The sequence below is a fragment of the Nelusetta ayraudi genome, unplaced genomic scaffold (genome assembly GCF_046127955.1).
Source record: "Nelusetta ayraudi isolate G7.1 ecotype Tasmania unplaced genomic scaffold, CSIRO-AGI_Nayr_v1 ptg000006l, whole genome shotgun sequence".
NCBI classification, from domain to species: domain Eukaryota; kingdom Metazoa; phylum Chordata; class Actinopteri; order Tetraodontiformes; family Monacanthidae; genus Nelusetta; species Nelusetta ayraudi.
The window spans coordinates 6,740,069-6,760,792 of record NW_027466056.1 but is presented as its reverse complement, the minus strand read 5'-3'; the positions used below and the strand labels follow the sequence as shown (position 1 = coordinate 6,760,792).

Genomic DNA, 20,724 nt, shown 5'->3' with positions numbered 1-20,724 from the left:
AATTCTAGTCATTCTTTTAAATGTCAACTTTGTTAGCTCACGCTATGCCACAGGGTTGTGATCGTTGGACCCCCAATCATAGGCGGTGCGTCCGGTTGAGGGCTGCAACAGGCGATTTGAGGGTTGCACGTCCGCCAGCGTGAACCCTTACAGGTGCTTTTGCTGTCATGGAATTCGGTTGGAGTCGCTATGAATAGCCGCGGTCGAGGCCTGATAATATGACACGAGACAATAGGCAGGACTTGAGGATAACAAGGCCGGCCCGGTGGTTGGAAGCCGGGATAATGAGGCTCCTGACGGGCAGCTAAGGTATGAAAAATCGAAGCTACACTCTCATTACCCGCCGCTCGGCCGCCCCCGTTGCAGAGTCCACTGCGCGTTGGTAATACGCGGGCACGTGTAAGCTGGCCGTGACGCCACCAGGGATGCCGCGGGGGCTTGTTTCGCCATTTGCGACGACGCGCTTGGCAACCGGCAGCAGGAAACAAAACAAAACATCCTGGGCTCTTATCCGCTTCTTTTATACGGAACCGTTTGCTCTATTTAAGAGGAACACTGCACTGAGCTGTGTGGGCAGCAACCAAGAGACCAAAAGAAAAAATAGTCAAATCAAAAGTCAAATTTCTCTGATGTTCTTTCTCCAGAGTTTTCTGGCCAATCAAAATCAAACACGAGGGCGCAGAGCTTGAAGGTCGCTTCATTATCCGCCTGTGAAGGGAGGTTAAACCAGTTCCAATCCTTTTTTGCGGGGACCACACAAAAGTGTCAAATAAAGGAGCCGGGTGGCAACTTTGTTATTATCGGGGAAAAAAAACTTTGAATTTCTACTTTTTAATTGAAAAGAAAAAAAATTTGATCCTGTTCTTTTTTTCATTTTGCTTCATGAAAAGTTATTTTAAAAAAAAAAAAAAAATAAGAAAAAAACCTCTCTAAGGACTCTCGAAACTCTAACTCTGAGCCGAGTTTCTGAGCGCAGAGACCACATTAAGGTTGCAGATTGTGCAGCTCTGTGAACGCACATAGTCGACATATCAAAAAGTCAGCAGAGCTAAAATCAGTAGAGCTAACTCACAGTTGTAGTTGTAGACCATTGTTGTGCGTACGGGTGGGGGTTTTTTTTTGATGGAGAACCTTATCTCAGAACTCGTCTGTAGTTTTAAGTCAAATCATTGGTTAAAAAAAAACCAACATGGGTGTGAGCCTTGCTACCTTAAATAATTTCTGAGCCGGCGAGTGACAGAGCGGGAGGGTTTCCGCTTTAATTTTTTTATTTCATTAACAAAAGGAAGTGAAACGGCGGGACCTGACTCTTCTGAGATTAGGAAAGCTCGACTGTCAATTGTCGTTTCCAATACACAGAACCTGCCCCCGCCATGATTTAATACTGGACAGGCGGACCACGGGGCGGCGGCGGGAGAGGGAAACAGAAACCCTGCCGTGGTCGGTATTGATGTTGGCCACGGCACCTCTTTAGATGTACATGTTTCATGTGGGAGACAAAGGGTCGATTATCTGCCTTTCGTGGCTGCTCCAGTGCTCTCAAAATGAGCGCACACATGCGTGTGTGTGTGTGTGTGTGTGTGTGTGTGTGTGAGTGCACATGGTGGAGTCAGTCTCTTTCCAAAAGAGGCCTTCTGGTCCATTGGCACTCAAATGAAGCGATCTGTCTCTGCACAAACACAGTGGGGTTAATAGGATGTTCACCTTGGGGAGCCAGACTGAGAAAAAGGCCCTTTGGGGAGGAAACTTGTAACCCGTCCTCTCCCTCCCTCAACACTTCCCATGATTCCACACTGCGGGGGTGGGTGGGTGGGGTGGGTGATGGCGCTGATTCATGAGGACAGCAGGCATTAAACAGTAATGGCCTTCGCTTCGGCGTCTTGGCTTTCACACCACTTGACCTCATGATTCTTGTGCTTGTTAGATTGTCCGCGCCGAGGCAAAGTTCAGGGTTGTTTCTGCTTTGGGCTGGCGCAGGGGAAAAGAACCTAAAGCACAAAATCGACGTGTCATGTCATTGAATCTTAATAGAAGCGCTGGCCTCCATCTTAAGGTTGTGCAAATCCTTTTAAAGCTTGCACGAAAAAAATACATGAGGAAATGGGATTAAAGTGAGTGTGCATGAAGTGACAAAGAGAATCAACTAGACAATATTAACCGAAAATTTGGCAGGTCAGCTCTACATTCCCAAGGTTTTGTGTTCAAAAGTTTAAAATTTTAAAATTTTAAAATTTATTGGGCCCTTGGTTCCCAAGGTCCTATGTTCCAAAGTTTTAGGTTACCTAGGCTCTTTGGCCCTAAGTTCCAGGGCCCTTTGTTTCCAAGATCCTGTCTTACGACGGTTGAGTGTTCCAAAGTTCTAGGGTACCTAGGACCTATGGTCCAAAGTTCTTGGGACATTAGTTGCTATGGTCCTGCGTTTAAAAGTTCTAAGGTCTTTGGTACTTAGGCCCTTTCGTCCAAAGTCCTATGGCCCTGTGTTCCCAAGGTTCAGTGTTCAAAAGTTTCAGGGTCTTATGCACATTGGCCCAATGGTCCATGTTCCTAAAGCCCTCATGTTCCCTGAGTTTACAGTCAGACGTTCTCTACGCTGACTGCTCGCCAGCTCTCCAGCTCGATTTAAATGTGAAATCCGACTTGCCTGTGTTGGATCGCATTATTTTCTTGAGTCGTGCTGCACGTTTGTTTAATGAAAAGTTTCAGGAGAAGAATGCTCATTTCAATATGTCTTTAGTAAACAAATTCATTCAGGATACAAGAATACAGAGCTCTGGGCTGAGTTCAAAACTCTAACATCAACAATGTTTTGTCAGGGCATGAAGTCTGACTGCTATTCTATCTCTGACCCAATCTTTTTATAAGTAGAAAATAAACAAATTCTTCATGCAAACAAACTCCAAAGTTGCCCTCTGCCTACCAGTTGCCTGGTCTCCACACCCCAGCCTCATTGGATGGTGTTGCAGCCTTTGCTACCGGGTTTCTGGTTAATGTCAGAGACAGGAAGCAAGTCCTTATTTGGCAGAGAGTCAAATGTTCCCCCTTTTGGTATTGCCTGCAGGCACAACTTCCTATAAGAAAGTCCGGATGTTGTAAGGTTCCCTTCCCTGTGACCAATCTGGTCATTAACGTACTAAAGGCCACTTCCTGTGGTTGTCCACTCTCAGGTCACCTTAGGGCAGGGGTCAGCATCTAAACGAAACATAATATTACCCTCACCTGCTTGCCAGATCTTGCAGTGGGTGTGATTCCTGTGGAAGTGCGGGCGATGGCCCATCACTCGGAAAACAAGTTGACCCTCCAGGCTGAAATTCAACTCAGTGAATCGGTGTCGGGCTCGGGAGTCAGGAATGTTTTACTCAAGGATGAGGCGGAGGAATGAAAAACTAGCTGATCCGATGCGAAACTCTGAGACTCTTTGGCCTTGAACAAATATCTGCTTTTGCTTTTTTTTTTAAAAATCTTTTGATTAATGTTTTTCAAGAGAGACGTTTTTCCACCTTAATTAAATACCTTTTACCTTGACTGACACAGATAATCTAATCAGACCATCGCACTGGTTATTCCCATCCATATATTCATACAGTGGCAACTGTATACCTCTATACCACAGAAGCCTTTATTCATTCCAGTCAGTGTCTTTCAGATAGAAAAATGTGTGGCGCCATAGGTGGTGGAGTTAATTGGTTTTATTTTGCTCCAACGCAGGCAACATTTATCTCAATGAGAAATCACACTGACATTTGTCCCGGCTACAGTAATGCAGCTAATAATTACCGTGATTGCTGCAAAGGGCAAGCGAGGTGCCGCTAATTTGCGCGCTGCAGATCATTTTCTCCTCGGGCTAAGGTGTTTGTTTTTTTCTCTTTCCCCTCTCTCCTTTGTTTTCTTTTTGCCAGAAACGCCCTCACCTTTTTCGCGTCCGACAGGAGAGCCACGGCGAGCGGTCACGTGATTTATGTTTGCGCCCGGCGGCGCTGTTAGCCTCTATCCGCAGCCACAGCGGCTGTATCATGTTGAATGGGATTTTCATGAGCGTGCCGGCTGACCCGCTCACACGGAATGGAAGATTAATTGAAATGTTTTCTCTCAAAAAAAGAAAACAGTAACAACTGTGCATTGGATATTTTTGTTATGTGCCGAACAAAACTGTGTGTTGTTGATGTTGTTAGGTCTGTAGGTCATTTTTCAAAGGTGATTTTTATTTCTCTGAAACAATGGTGTGTCGTAAAATGAGAATTTTATTTATTTTACTATTTTTCATTGTGTTAAATTGTTTTTGTATTGTAGTTAATTAATGCAAAAACGTTTTTTTTTTTTCTTCCTAGAGTCGTTGCAATCATGTTGTGTCCCATGATCACAATCAACGAAAGCCAAAATCGTAAATTCATTCAATGATCTTGACAAAGTGTTGGTATCGGCGATAACCAAGAATCAATCCCCTGTATCCCTCGCCCCTACTGAGAGGACAGCACTCTTTTAGTGACACTGCACTGTCTGGTTTTTGGAGAAATTAAGGCTGCTGAGCAACAACATTTTTTGAAAAACTGGAAATATTTTGTAACTTTACAGACGTTCCCCTGCAGTAACCGAATGTTTTAGGCCTCCTCAGTGAAACCAAACATCGCCATCCCTCCACACTTCCTTGGGCGGCTGTTGGCACTGTCTCTGGATAAAGTTTGGACAAAAAAATAAATAAAATTCCTGTGAACGCAAGCTGAGCGAACAAGTGCTGGAGTGCAACTGTGTTTTCTGTGTTTGGGGGCGAAATTTCTGGAAAATTAGCGGGTCCTTTCGGTGTCTCTCGCACTCGATGTTGTTGTCCAGTTCTTGAGTGCTTTATTTGTGTTTTTGTTTTTTTCTGGATTCGCCCGCCTCGCAATTACACACTCTGCAATGAATCTTCCTGTTTACCCGCCCGGGCTCACGAGTGGCGAGCGCGGGGGCGCAACCAGGAAAGAGCCAAACAAATGACCGCCACCACCGCCGAGGTATGAAGAGTGCAATCAAATGCTTGTCGTCCTCCTACACCATGAATGGTCAAACTACGGCAACAAAATGAAACGCTGCAGCAATGCGCTTGTGTGGGAGACAAATTTCCAAAGAGCAAATAATAATATGGGCTCACCAGGAACAACAAGCGTTGATTCAGTTATTTACAGGGGGTCCGAGTGAGCCCGAGAATTTCCCACGAGCTAGCCCAACAGAACCGCGCAGCGCCAACACTTTCCGCGATTCCAGCTCTCCTCTGTGAAGGTCAGGCAGAAAATGTTGCTCACTCTGTTATTGTTTAGATGAATTTCTGTGTGTGTGTGTGTGTGTGTGTGTGTGTCTGTGTGTGTGTTGCATGTTGGCACCCGCTCTTCCCAAATCTGTGTTTAGGCACTGGGCAAACCCTCCGTCTCACTTTGGCTCGGTTGCAATGCGTTTTGGATCCGCTAACGTTGTGTAACAATGTGCAGGGAAACACACAACTGCATGAATCAGTCGCATATTCATTCCCAGCAGCCTCGGCGGCCCACGGGTACCTCGCTGACTGTTACCGTGTGCAAAACAACTGCTGCAGTACAATAAGAGTCTTTTGTAGGAGAATTTCCATATATTTGCAGGACAACAAAAATGGAAACACCATGGAAAAAAAAAAAAAAAAAAAAATTCTTTGCAAAAAAAAAAAAACCCTCCAAGAAACAGGAAGTGCCCTGCCAGGCCGACAACTTGTTTTGTTATCGACTTGCAACCTCCACTTCTCCCATAATTTTGTTAAAGCCACACGTTAACAACTAGCGTAGTTGACCTGTACCAGCCACTTCTACCGGCTGTCACAATTTAGACATTTTTTTTTTATCTTCTTTTGCTTAGTTTAGTTTTAACAAAGCCAGCTTTCAAAAAAAAAATTCACTTTCCATCAAGACGGGACAAAAATCCGCTTTGTACGACATCCAAAGTCACTTTTTCCTTTCAGTGCAAAATGTCAGATATCTTGCAAGATTTTTAGTTCAATTTTCTTTTTCGGAATCAACTTGTCTGTGCCGTTCTGACTTTGATTGGTCCTAATTTTTCCCGTGGACTCCAGAACCAGGTTCTTGACCGGGAAAAGGGCGGCTTGGCCTCGCCTGCCTCAGGTGGCTGGCCTGCGAACGCCTTGGGGTCCCGCCAGAGGTGACTGAGGCCAGGGAAGTCTGGGTGTCTCTGCTGAGACTGTTGCCCCCGCGACCCCACTGCGGATAAAGCGGCTGGATGGATGGATGGATGGATATTACAGTGTTGTCCCCGCATTCGGGGACAACACTGTAAATCACACGTGCACCGTTTTTTATCACTCGCTGCTACAGGGCGTGTTAGCTTGTCAGTTAGCTCGCCGTGTGAAGGCTCAAGCCTGTCTCGCCTGGAAATAGCAAATCTAATTTGGTGCTCTTGTAAAATGTGTTAGTCCAGTCAAGTTTTTCATTGAATAATAGCTTTTCTGTGGGCTGTTGTCGACGTTACTGTCGGGTTTGACACTCGTCGTCATTAGTATTAGCGTTCTTTTCACTGGCAGGATTTTCCAGTGACCGTGAACTCGACAGCTATTGTCCGAGCTCTTGCCGGACTGTGTGCATACCGGAGCTCCATTTACATTTAAATGAAGAGTCCCATCACGTCACGCGCCAGCAAAAAATATAATGACAATACGTCCGTTACCCCCACATGTTTTACAGAGCCGGTTTTTGTGAATTAATCTGCCGTTGCTGCATTTTTTTTTCTTTTTCTTTTTAATAAGTTATCCGAGTGTGTTGGGAAAAAGAAAAAAGAAAAAAACAACAACGCCGCACTCGGGATTGAATTTCTATCCCTTCATTTTCACCGGGTACGTGTGCGAGGTAGAGCTTAGCTATGGCTCGTTAGCTTCCACGCTGCGTGATTTGTGAGCTAAATTAGTGTCTTTTTCACGCCGTTGCTAAAGCGGCTGAGACAAACAGCGGCGGCACGGTCGCGGGGTGGACGTTGCATTTCAAAGTTTTGTTCAGTTTTTGAGCGCGTTCATCTGCGTTCTTAGATATAAAAAAAAATAAATAAATAAACGCACGTCAGCCCGCGGCACAGAGAGATGTTTATTCAATTTTTTTTTCTCAATCACCCACAAACGCGGCCAGAAGACGGTCGGCAGCGGCGGCCAAATAAATTTGTGGAAAAAAACAAACAAACAACGGGAGCAGCCTCGGAAAAAAGAAAAAAAAAACAAGCATTAAATGTAATCCTGTCATCTCGGAGGGATTACGGCAGAGGAGCGTGCATTTTTTTTTTTAATTTATGCGCATTAGTGAGGAAAACACGTCGCGCACTTTATTTACAGCGAATCGCGTTAAAGAGCTTACGACTTTCAGGTTTCGCAAAGTGGTTCTGTCTTTGACAAAAAAAAAGCGAGCGCTTCGTGCGCCACTTTTTAAGTGTCCTTCTGTCTCGCCGAGGCTCGTTAAGCGTGAAACGTGCAGGAGGAGGAAGTGGAGGAGGAAGTGGCTCCATTAGCGGCTAAAGTGGAGGATTTTCCTTCCACGCTAGAGTTTCCGCACGCCGTTTACCGCATTTTTTTAAGACGACGTCGTGTTGCGAAGAACTCAGAAACACCCCCCCCACACACACACACACACACACACACACACACACACACGCATACATTTTCACATCCGCACCGAACTCACTTGAATTTTTCGACGTTCATCTGCATTGAAGAATTGGAGTCAAACACAATAAAAAAAATAAAAAAATATAGAAAAACAGAAAAAATCTGAACTATCACCAGTATATATATATATATATATGGGTGGGGGGGGTATATATATTATTGGGTATATATATTCTTATTATTTTAACAGGGAACTAAATTTCACCCTGTTTAACATTGTATTTTTGAAAATATGCTCACTGCATGAAATTTTGATCAGTATTAAGTAACAACCACTACCACCCCCCCACCACCACCACTCCCCACACGCACACACACACCACCACCACGATAGTCTTTCTTTCCTGCCCCTGGAGCTGCTTTGTCCAAGACACTTTAGCGAGCGCGAAAAGGAAAAAAAAAAAAAAAGGGAAAAATGGGCCTCACAAAGGACGGCCGTCTCGTTTTCTCTCTGGACACCTGCAACTGATCGCGAGGAGCCGACAAGCATCGGTGGCAGCAGCAGCAGCAACTGCGGTGGCTGGAATAAAACATATTCAGTTGTTACTTTTTTTTTCCTCAAAGCGTCAGCGTCCCAGTTTCATACGGCTGACACTTTGTTTGTCTCCTCCAGACTTCTTCCATCTGCCCGCCCGTAATGAAGCGCGTATCTGTGCCACCGTCCGCCTCTCGCGGTGCTCCCCGGGCGAGGGGTGGGAGTGGGGGGGGGCGGATCGCTCCTTTTATCTCCCGTGTTCTCCAAATAATTTACAGCGCAGCCAGCGGACCAAAAAAAGGGATTAAAAAAACAAACAAGCGCAGCAGAGATTTTTTTTCTTCCCTGCTCGGCCGTTTGTTTTTTCCTTTTAAATGCGTCGTCCTCGGACAGACGGCTGGGAGTCACTCTAGCTTTAAACGAGCCGGCTTCCGAGAAAGGTTGAAAGGTCAGCCAATGGGTGTAGCTATGGCTCGAAGCCAGCTACACGTCTATATGCTTTAGTAAGCCGCTAACGCGTAGCCAATCATCATATTCGGTTGAACAGAACTGGCCACTTGTCCAGGGTGTCCCCCTGCCTTCGCCCTATGACAGCTGGGAGAGGCTCCAGCAGACCCCCGTCACCCTGAGCTCGGGAAGAAGCGGGCATGGAAGATGAATGAATGAACGATTGAACAGTAGTTTCTTCTTTGCCCTAACTTCTTTGCTAACTTGTTTATCGTGTATCATTTTGGGCAGCTAGCGGCAGTTAGCTATGGCTCAAAGCTAGCCGCCAAAAGGACACTCGCAGGCTAGCAAGAGTCTCACTTGATGTTCAGCTGGTCCGGCAGACCCAGTCTCGCGAGGGGCAAAGCGGCTCCCACAGCAGAATCAGGCCGACTGACTCAGACAATTCCCCCCCCCCCCCCCCCCCCCGAAAAACTTTTCAAAAAAAAGTTGAACGCGTAAAGCTTCAAGCTGTCTGCGAATAAACGGAGGAGAGGAAAGAAGCTAACCTAAGACCGGTGGAATTCAATTTCCACCCACCAGCCAATCCAGAACCCTCGTTTAGTGCCCGCTTTCAGATAGCGCGTACGTATTTACTCATTTCCTGATGCATATGAGTCCATTAAAGGAGTCGTGGAACATTTGCACGGTGGGGGGGGGGTGAAAAACCATTACGTTGTCTGGCGCCAACGGCAACGTTTTTTTTTTTTTTTTTGTCATGGGGTCAAAGTTTTTTCTTCGGCTCATTTGCTAACTCGCACCTTTTCCCTCCAACGTTTATTTACATATAAATAAAGCGCGGGCATTTAAATTGGGGGGGGTGAATTTAATCTACAAGCGTGTTTATCTGTAATATCCTCCTATTATTTTGGGTGTTGGATGGGGAGGGACGGAGCAGCAGCAGCAGCCTCATTATTATTATTTTTGTTATATTTAATTCATGCGTGGGTTCCTTCCTTCAACCCCACCACCAAATGTCGATATCGGAGGCAGGTGGGTGGGGGGGGCCAAGGGCGAGCAGGAAGGGCAGGAAAGAACTCAGTGTAGGAGACAAAAACGTCAAAAATGCAGCAGCCAATCGCGGCCCATCTTTGAATTGTTTTGTTTTGGATTGCATTAAAAAAAAAAATGACCCCATTGCCTGGACGACGGCTCAACTTTATTCAAAATAGATAAATAAATGGGGACAGATATAAAAGCGAAGGGGAGGTCAACGATAATCCAGCCTTCCGACGGAACATAATGGCTTCTGACCGGCTTTCCATCGTCGTCACGGCCGCGGAATCAGTCGCGGGGCCACAGACAAGCTTTTTTTTCTTTTTTTTCAAGAGTTGGATTATGTCCGATTATCATGGATGTCAGCCGACGTGCGCTGATCCCTCCTCCATCCTCACGTCGTCAGCGACTTCAGTTCCAAGACCTTCAAGACCCCCATAATATAAACTAATCCTGGATGGGGCGACACGGTGGCGCAGTGGTTAGCGCTGCCGCCTCACAGCAAGAAGGTCGTGGGTTCGATTCCGGGGGCCCGGGCCTGGGACCTTCCTGTGTGGAGTTTGCATGTTCTCCCTGTGTCTGCGTGGGTTCTCTCCGGGTTCTCCGGCTTCCTCCCACACTCCAAAAACATGCATGTGAGGTCAATTGTGGCCATGCTAAGGCTAGGCGAAAGCAAGCGCTTGGTCGAGCTAACCAAGACGGTACCAGGAAATGCTGTGGAAGGTGGCTGAAGGCCTCTTCAGTTGTGTATTTTAGGGACAATACTGTTTGTTTGTTTGCTTGTTTCGTTTTTTTGAGAGGCAGCCCTGTAAGGTCACGCAGTCTGAAGGGAGGGCCCGAATGACAGCGCCCGCCAAAAACGCCCCCTGGTGGCTGTGACGAGGCTCCTGCCAGCACTCAGCTAGTCGTCGGACGCAAGTGAAGGAAAGAAAGAAAGAAAAGACGTTAAAACCTTCACTTGAGCCCTGCAGGCTCATGAATAATTCCCCCTCAAAAAAATCACAAATTCCGTCTATATCCCTTTTTCTCAACTTGAAGGCCTCAACAAAAAAAAAATGTTTTCTGCGCCGCGTCTCCCAGCTGTTCTCTTTGCTCACGGATGGCAGGAGGGGAGAAAAAAAAATTGCTCCTGAGAAAATCCTAGAAAAGGGCCGTCCAGGAGCTGTGGCGACAGGCTGACCCCGACGAAAGTAATAATAATTAAAAATTGTTCAAAAATAAAAAACAAAAAAACATACATGACAACTTATGCAAACTTTACGACTTCGGAAAAATGGTCCCTGTTTAGCCGAGTCTGGAGCTGCTTGCCCAGGTGGCTCTCTTTCCTTTTTTCGCCCTAATCAATTTCCCGGATCACACACACACACACACACACACACACACACACACACACACACACACACACACACACACGCTCCCGTGACATTTTCCCATCTGTAAAGCGGCCGCCGGCCACGTCCCTCCAAACAGCCTGTTTTCCCGATAGTTTGGCTGCAACGCACACAATGAAAAAAAGGCTCAAATGATTGTGCGGGGGTGGGCGGCTTATTAGAGAGAGAGAGAAAAAAAAATCTGTGGTGGTGGAAATGTCAGCAGATGGCGCCGCCGCCGAGCGAGTGATACCTTGACATTTTTCATCGCCGCCATCGCCCCGGCTTTTTAGATAGCTTTGTGTGTGTGTGTGTGTGTGTGTGTGTGTGTGTGTGTGTGTGTGTGTGCGTGTGTGACAATGCAAAAAAAAACAGAGCAAAGCAAGACAGAGGGGCGCAACGGACACTCCCCACTCACCCACTCCCAGCTCCCCCCCACCCCCCCACCCCCCCCCCCCTCTCGGCCACCCGACTTGTTCAATCTCGCAAGCTACAAAAAGTCGAGCAACTTCTTATTACAGCTCCCTCAGTAGAACAGACATCAGATAATAAACATAACAGAAAACGTAAGGACGTCTGTGTTTGGTAGATTATTTCTTTGTTGTAACAATGCTTCACGGAAATAAATCTTGCATCGTTGGAAAGCCTGTTTAGGATTCTCATTCTCATGTTCCTCCACATTTACACGCTCCAGTGCAGGTGTTGTGGATCAAAAGCTCAAAATAAGAGAGTCAATAGCAACAGCAGAATAAGCTGTTTGACTCGGCAGAGACGATTTGTCACATTTATTCATGGGCGCAGCCCGGGTACTTATAGCTCTGCTGCTCACCCTACAAACGCACCTTCCTTACAAGTGTGGCTTGTAAGAGCAGGCTTTCCAACGATATAAGATTCATTTCCAAGAAGCATTGTTACATCAAAGAAATAATACAAACACAAATGTCCTTACTTTTTGGGTTACGTTTACATATACACACATATGTATATATATACATATATATATATATATATATATATACATATATATATACATATATGTATATATATATATATATATATACATATATATATATATATATATATATATATATATATATGTATATATATATATATATATATATATATATATATATATATATATGTACGTATATATATATACATATATATACACATATCTGTGTGTGTGTGTGTGTGTGTGAACCGTTAAAGGGGCTTGGGGGAGGGGCGGGAGGTGGGTGAGAAGGTGGGTGGGGGGGGGGGCACTGACGGATGGTGTTGCGGCTAAACAGGCCCATTACCGGCGGCCGCGGGGTCGTAAAGGGGTAGCGTAGTAACGATGACGAGCCGGGACGGGTTGGAATCTGCCCGGCGGGATGAAGGGATAAATCAACGGACGGGGGAAGGGGAGGGGTTGGTGAGGGGGAGAGGAACCGCCCACCCGCCCCGCCCCTTTTGTCATCCTGTTTTCTTTTTACGTTTTGTCTCCTCACCTCATTGTCCAGGAAGCAGCACTTTAAAAAAAATATTAATAATAATGATGAAGTAAAGGAAGCGGCGGAACTGGGCCTCGGTGGGCCAGCGAGCGTATTGGGGCGATTGGCTTCAGGTGCGCCCCGCACTCACAACCTTTAACCGCCCCCTGGTGGCGACAAACAGCGGCGCCTTCCGGTTGGGATTGGCGCAGGGATGTCAAACTCAAATACACAGTGGGGCCAAAATTTCAAACTTGGACAAAGTCGCAGTACAACATTGACATTTAGTGGGGGGGGGGGGGAATCTTACCCCAGATATAGCAGTGAACCTTTTTATATGGACCCCCAAATTAGTTTTGCTTCAACCTGAATATGGAACAAAGCAAAGCTTGATACTACGCAATAAATAATAATAAAAGCCTGCAGAACTGCACGCAATTTGAATTGAGGAATATTTTTTTCAATAAATATCAATGTTGTCCCGCAACTTTTTTCCGAGTTTTAAATTTTGGCCCCACTGTGTATTTGAGTTGAGACCCCAGTTGATGATTGAAAATGAAACTAAAATATAAAAAAAAAAAAAAAAAAAAAAAAACTTAAGCGAAAAATCTGGCGACGACGACGCTGAGCTACGACACCGCCTCGTTTGTGCGAACAAAACTTGGGTAAAAAAAAAAAAAAAACAGGACAAATTCCAAATGAAGGGCAAAGTCCAACTAAGAATTTTCACTTGAAACACGGCGGTTAGCATCTGGCCACTCGTTTAAAAAAAAAAAACAAGCAAAACACACACAGACAAACAAACACACACTTTAGCACAAAAGACGGACGCGTTGCATTCAAAGGCCTCGCTTGCATGCAATTAGCGGCGGCACCGCCGCCTGTGATTTGGAACAGAGGCGGCCGTCAGGTGGCCAATTACAAAGAGTGGCTGATTACAGTGATCGTGTCGCCACCATGTGCCGCCTCTCCGCCGCCGCCGCCGCCGCTAATTGGGCAAATCAGCGCGGAGAGCGCCGTGTTTGCCTCTTAACCGCTCATCACGCAATCAACCTCAACCCACCCACCACCACCGCATGCCAGCCTATCTATCGGACGCTGCAAACCTTGTCTGGGGATCTTACAACAATCAAACTATGTCCCGGGGGCCATATGTAGGTTTTTAATCCGGCCCTCCGAACTTGAAGAAGTGACATTAACAGTCTAGTAAGTCATTAAATAGCGGTGTTTCATCCTTATTTCAGTGCCTGAAGAGTCATTTCAATAAAGAGCTAAATACAAAGACACTGATTTTGCTGGAACTTTGTTTTGGTTCATTTTCAATTGACATTAAAGCTACGTGATATGTTATCTACATATCCCTCATACACATCTATAGACCCCCTGTGTCAAGTTTTAGAACCTACTGTGGCCTACCAGTTTTCATTTTTACATTAAAGCACATGTTTTCTACACTTATATTTTTTCCTGCCTCACAGCAAGAAGGTCGTGGGTTCGATTCCGGGGGCCCGGGCCTGGGACCTTTCTGTGTGGAGTCTGCATGTTCTCCCCGTGTCTGCGTGGGTTCTCTCCGGGTTCTCCGGCTTCCTCCCACAGTCCAAAAACATGCATGTGAGGTCAATTGAAGACTCTAAATTGTCCGTAGGTGTGCATGTGAGTGTGAATGGTTGTCTGTTTCTATGTGGCCCTGCGATGAACTGGCGACTTGTCCAGGGTGCCACCCTACCTTCACCCTAAGACAGCTGGGAGGGGCTCCAGCAGACCCCCGTGACCCTGAATAGGAATAAGCAGGTATAGAAGATGAATGAATGAATATTTTTTCCTGCTGTGAGGTGGGTCATCAGAACACTCCATCCGTCTTCTGCTACTCCGACTTTTTAGAACCCATTGCGTCAAAAAAAGTTTGCTCACCTATGAGCTAACCCCTTTAAAGTCATTTGTGTGGGACAGTGGGGAACAATATTATGATCCAAAGATGCTTTGGGGATTATTGAAAGGGTTAGCGTGTTAGCTTTGTATTCACAACAAAACCAGTGGCTAACTTTTGTTATTTGAGGGGTTTTTTTTCTTTTCTTTTCTTTTTTTTTTTTGCTAATGTGTTTCAAAGCGTACAGTAAGTTTTGAAGGGCAGTTATAGAGAAGAAGAAAAATAAGATTGAATTATATTAATAAATCCATAGGAAGTAAGCTGAAACAGGCTAGTGACGGCCTCTCTTTAGCTCTTTATTCACTCAACAGCAGAAACCATTTTAAAGGTTTTTATGGATTTTGAGCTGCATTTTTTTTTTTTGATATTTACGTCTGGCGTACTGGCAGAAGCATTGCGTACCTTCCTCAGACTAACGACTGCAACATCTCTGAAGGGTGAGAACGTGAGTCGTCCTCCGCACCTTCGCCGCAGAGACCAAGCAACGCTCTCCCTCTGCACATCACACCTATTGTGTACTTTTCACGTGTGCAGCAAAAACACATCGGAGGGTGAAGCGACAACATAAAACGCCGCAAATTGAGCAAAGGGAGTTATTTTCTTTTTCTTTTTTCCTTCTTTTGCGTCGGCCACGTCGAGCAATCGATGTAAAGTAATGAGCCGCATTAGCATAAAACAAGCGTTTAGCGGGGGGAAAAAGAGAGATAAATAAAAAAAACCAGCATGTCTGCAAGATTTCAATAGACAAACCGCTTGATGTTATGCTAATGGAGGCGCCGCGTGGATACCCACTTCATCAAGGAGGGTGAGGGGCGGGGGGGGAGATTCGAGTGTTTGTGGAGGATCAGACAGAAAGGGTAGCGCAGCTTCTCCTGCGCTCTGTCATTTTATTCAAAGAATTTAGAGAGTACTCGCCCACACGCCCACACGCACTCGGCCAACATCTGTCTCAGTGGGAACCGTAGCCTCGACGCGACAATCTCATAGTGGCCATAAGCGCAGCCACACTGACACGACAGGAGCTGTGCTTCCGTTTCAGTTTTTCGCAAAAAAAAAACAACAACAATATTTTCTAAAGTTTTAAGTACAATTGCGATTTGCAGGTGTTTCCACTGCATGGTGCAAAGCGCATGAGACGCAATTCTCGTCAAATCTCGTCCCGTCAGACCCCACCTTGAGGAGGGTGGACATGCGGTGGACATGCGGTGGACATGCGGACACATGCGGCCCGTTAAGATTTTTAATCCTCCCAACTTGAAGAAATCATATTAATAGCCAGTAAGTCATAAAATAGCTGTATTTTATCCATTGTTTCAGTGTTTCAAGAGTAATTTCAGTAAGGAGCTAAATACCGCGGGGCTGCAAATACACTGATTTTGTTGTAACTTTTACTTTAGTTCATTCATTAAAGCAACATGCTTTCTACATATCCCGTGATGTATGATGTGTTTCCTATGAGGCAGGTCACCGAAACATCTGCTTCCGCTCCAGCCCCCTCTGTCATATTTTAGAACCCATTGTGACCCCACTAGTCAAAAAGATTGCCCGCCCCTGAACCAGACTGTCTGGCAAGCACACGCTCAGCTCATCCACCTCCACCACTCGCTAAAATGTAACGCCTCACACTTTCCGACTTTTGGGCTATTCATTTAATTTTCAGCAGGGGTTTTCTTTTTTCTTTTTTTTTTTTTCTTCAAGCAATTTGGTGTCTCTTTATAACTCAACAAAATAAAAAAGATAAACTGGGCAGAAAAAACGTTAAATAATGCCGCTCCGCTGCGTCGCCGCAGGAAGAATCTCCAGAGAAGCCACACTTTGCCTCCCGTTATGAATTACGAGCCATTTACTCGTTATGATTCTAACTCGACGTCGGGGAGCCGGTAGAGCAAGTCAAACGCCACCTACCTTTCAAACGAGCGAAAACTTCAGAGTTCTGACTGAAGGCTGTTCCACCGGCGGCCCAGGAGGGACAACGCTTAAGAGAAGCGAGTCCTTGGATTCCGACAAAATAAATGGATTTTTGTTCCATTCGAACGCTGACCGAGGAGGAATGTGTTCCTCCTCCTCGCTCCTCGCAAAATTTCTCAACTCAGGCGCGGGAGTGCAAAATCAAATATTGTGTGCCGCGTTTGTTTGTGGTGTTGTTGGTGGTTTGTTTTGTAAAGCAGGGAGCATTTTGTCGCACCACAGCTGCTTTGTCCTCAAAATTGGGGGGGGGCACTGCTGCTTTTTTCTGTGCGCTTTTGCACGTGGAGCAATGAAACATGAATGATTTTGGTCATTGAAGTCCAAGTGAATCAGGTGTCGAAGTCCCTCAAAGACACTATCACTCTTCTAGCATGTGGCACATGATTTGAAACAGGCTGCCAAAAATAACTATCTGTTTATATTTGGGCTGTCGAACCATTTAACCAATGGTGTCGTTCACACCAGACTCGAAGCGGCGCACACCTCCGTGGCCCGGCTCGTGCCATGCAGCAATCATTTTGCCGTCGCAACCTGGACGGGAAGTCACTCAAACAAACACGAGAGAATCTGTTTAATTTTCAAAATAAAATACAGCGATTGACAAATGCGATCATATTTGTGTACCTTAAATTTGTCACTATCTAGTATCGAAGTGCGACAGAGATGAAAGGAACACACACACACACACACACACACACACACACACACACACACACACACACACACACACACACACACACAAGCGATGAAGGGAAACACAGTGAAATGCCCAATCTCAGTTTAAGTATGTAATCGTTTTGGAATGTTCCAATGAAAATAAAAATAGAATATTTCCACAAAGGGATTATTATTGTCTTCAAAAGAAATATCTTGTTCAGTTACATATAGAGCAGGGTAAAAAAATTGCGATTAACTCGCGATTAATCACGAGTTAACTCAGGACACGTGTGTGTGTGTGTGTGTGTGTGTGTGTGTGTGTGTGTGTGTGTGTGTGTGTGCGCACGCGTGCATGTACGTATATATAAACACACACATACATATATATATATATACATATATATGTGTGTATATATGTATATATACACACATATATATGTATATATATATATACACATATATATATATGTGTATATATATATACACATATATATATATACACATATGTGTGTGTTTATATATATGTATATTATGTATATTTATATATACTTGTGTGTGTTTATATGTATATATATATATATGTATATATATGTATATATATATATATATATATATATATATATATATGTATATATATATATATATATATAGATAGATAGATATATACATATATATATATGTATATATATATATATATAATTCATCCACGTCAAAGAAAAGAACTTGCCAGTGCAAAAGAATCCTGAATAGAAACAAACACAATTTAGGAGAGGAAGTAGACCGAAAAACTTTGAAGTGCATGATTTATGGATCTTTCTTGCTTTAATTAAAACAGTCACTTCACAAAATGGGAAGGATCAAGGACACCCGCCGCAGCTTTGATGAGGGTAGGGGGAGAAAAAAAACCAAAAAAAAAAATAACATTAAGTCCAAATGTGCCGCCGCTTTGATATCAGCTTGTTAAACAAGTTGAGACGTGAGAGGCCAAATCGAGTTTGAGATGCCTTCATTATTTTTGACCCGCTGCTTCTTACTTTGATGGGCTGTCCGCCTCTCTGGGAGCGTCAGAGAAACCTTCGCTGAGGTTGACGACTGTTGTGATCTCGTATTGGCAGAGGCAGTACACGGCTCGGAATTAGCCAGCCTCTCTCAAATGCGCGTTTCTATGTTTTCTACAGTGTCTACTAGAGTCTTAAATCTGTGAGTTTTTAATCGTGAGGGTCTTTAGCTTGTCCTGGATCTTTCCAGTGACACCAAACATTTCAATCCCTTTCACCCCCCCTTCTGCTCGGCTCCTGACGAGAAACACCCTCAGCATTAATTCTCGTTCTGTATTCTCCTTTCTTTTCCCAAGTTTATCTGGATCGTCCTCGGATTGATTGGATACTCGCGGCGGAATTTGGAGATTTCCAACGTGCCTTCTGCTGTGCGGCCCGCCACCTCCTGCCAACAGATGGCTTTTTCTTTTGTTTATTTATTTATTCGCTCATTCACTTTCTTCTTCTTCTTCTCCTTTGAGCCAAAATATTCAACAACAATAACTTAGCGATGCGTCGTCGGCTTTTCGCTGTTCTTCTTCAGCCGCCCCCAAATTCCTCTGCGAAATTGCAGTCATCTCCCTCTGAAGCCAAATTGGACGAGGCGGAATTTGCTGCTTTCTCAAGAGCATGGACGGGAATTTGAAACGTGATCATGAGTGTGGAGGGAGAAAAAAATAAAAGCCAAGAAACAGTTTTGTCCCAATCGTTTTGCTTAAGCCCAATTATCTGAAAGCCGCCGCCGCCGCCGCCGCTCGCTTCCGCTCCTCGGCTCTCCTCCCCCGAAGGCTCCTCCATTCTAATTCCCTCCTTCTGATGAGACTTTTGGAGTCGGGAACCGTCGCGCACGTCTTTTTTTTTTTTTTTACCCGGAAATCTCAGTAAATTTTCATTTCATTTCATTTTCCTCTTCCCCGCCACTCATAAGACAAAGCCTGCACTCATTTTTTTTATTTTTTTTATTGCGTTCCTCAACATAGACCCTACAATCTACACCGTCCATTAGCGGCGGCGGCGCGTTCAAGATCGGCGATGCTCTCGGCTCGTTGAAGAATCAGGCGGAGAAATGAGAATGTGAGAAGGCACAGAAGGGGACCGTCAAATTGGATTCGCTTATAATGGCGGTACAAAAGTTTTCGGACACCTCGCGAATTCGCCCTGCCACTTGAACACGTGTGCCTCAGCGAGATTGACTTCCCTCGCCTCACATCCAGAGTGCATTATTTTGTCACATTGACAATAAACAACAAGATCATTTCCATTTGTTTGCTTGTGCGACTCTGGTGCAAAAAACAAAAAAATTCTCCTGAAAATATTGAACAATGTTAATTGGGATTGAGTCATCTTTGGAGGGGTGTCTGAAAACTTTTTTCTCCGCCGCTGTGTGAGCAAATCCCACCGGCGCTTTGTGTATGTCGCCATCTTGTGGCGTGGCCATTATTGGTGTTACTGGTTTCCACTTGTAACGTCTCATAAGCGCTAGCAGTGTGGGGGCTAGTGGGGCAATGGGGGTAGCTTGTCAGCGAGCTTAGACACCTCTTACGGAAATAGGTTGAAGTCGAGAAATAGGGAGAGAATTCAGGCTAATGTTTGCTATCATTTACCCGCTAGCTCGCGTTACTTTCACTAACCCTGAGTTAACTTCAGCCAATGACGCGAGCCATGAAGAAAACGTGTTGAACGTCTAAACGGCTCCTTCACTGTAATGACAGCTTCTATGGGGAAACACTTATTATGCCCAAACCCAATTTGAGCAACATTGTATTGTAACATTTTACTGTAACTTCGCAATGTGGAAATGTGAATTTGTTCACTGCATTCATCATGCAGTAGAAGTTGATGTATTTTGCATTCCTCCTTCTTCCAGTTTCATTTTAACGCACACTATTAGTGCAGTTGAATACGGCCCAAGTATTCCCACTCGACACCATTAAAATAAATGAATAACTATTAAGAGGATCCTGAGAAAGGGTTAAATTCGCAAGCAGAGAATGCTCAGGGAGGTGGAGGTGCGACAGTCCAGCAACGACAAATAGTTTACTCCCGATCCAGGTTCACTCGCTCGTCCAGATTGGATGACGTCTGATTATTCTTCAGTTTTTCAGCCTCGCAGGCTTTTTTCCGCCCCATCTAAAGAGGTTTTTGCCCTTTCTAACAGTGCTCCTCTCCGTATTTGTGATGCTAATTTTTTTCTTTTTCATCTTTTCACGCCTCGGTCAACCTGGGCTGCCCTAAAATGTGGTGCATAAATGAAAGTGCCCTCTGCCCTCAGATGGGAAAAAGAGAGAGGAAAAAAAAAACATAATAACAAACATAACAAACAGCAGGAAAAGGTTTCTTTTTCGCTGGCAGATGCTCATTAATATCTCCTCCGACCGGCCGTCTATTATTGATGCCAAACCTTTTGTCTTTTTGCACAGACGGATGCAAAATGAGGGTAGTTTGCGGGGGGGGGGGGGGGGGGGCAGACAGAAAAAGGTGGAAGAAAAAAAAATCTCCCGCCGGAGGAGCCGTTGTTCTCTCACATCAGAAGTCACGCGGAAAGAAAGAAATATAAATAAATTAAGCTCCATTCAGCCAAAATAATTTCGATCTGTCTCCCCCACCCCACCCCCTCCACACACACACACACACACACACACACACACACACACACACACACACACACACTCACGC

General features: G+C 45.0%; 1 protein-coding gene and 2 long non-coding RNA genes across 3 annotated transcripts in view; 2 read left to right on the top strand and 1 right to left on the bottom strand.

Moving 5' to 3' along the window:
- The window catches only part of LOC142879155 (uncharacterized), a 46,544-nt gene extending 37,733 nt beyond the window's left edge, over window positions 1-8,811 (bottom strand). The window contains exon 1 of the long non-coding RNA XR_012925285.1: window positions 8,760-8,811. This is a non-coding gene — a long non-coding RNA (uncharacterized LOC142879155). The remainder of the gene's footprint in view (window positions 1-8,759) is intronic.
- LOC142882825 (gamma-glutamylaminecyclotransferase-like) overlaps window positions 1-20,724 on the top strand; it is a 301,358-nt gene that overhangs the window by 231,709 nt on the left and 48,925 nt on the right. The window lies entirely within an intron of this gene.
- LOC142882826 (uncharacterized) overlaps window positions 13,998-20,724 on the top strand; it is a 59,296-nt gene continuing 52,569 nt past the window's right edge. Inside the window, exon 1 of the long non-coding RNA XR_012925976.1 lies at window positions 13,998-14,128. This is a non-coding gene — a long non-coding RNA (uncharacterized LOC142882826). The remainder of the gene's footprint in view (window positions 14,129-20,724) is intronic.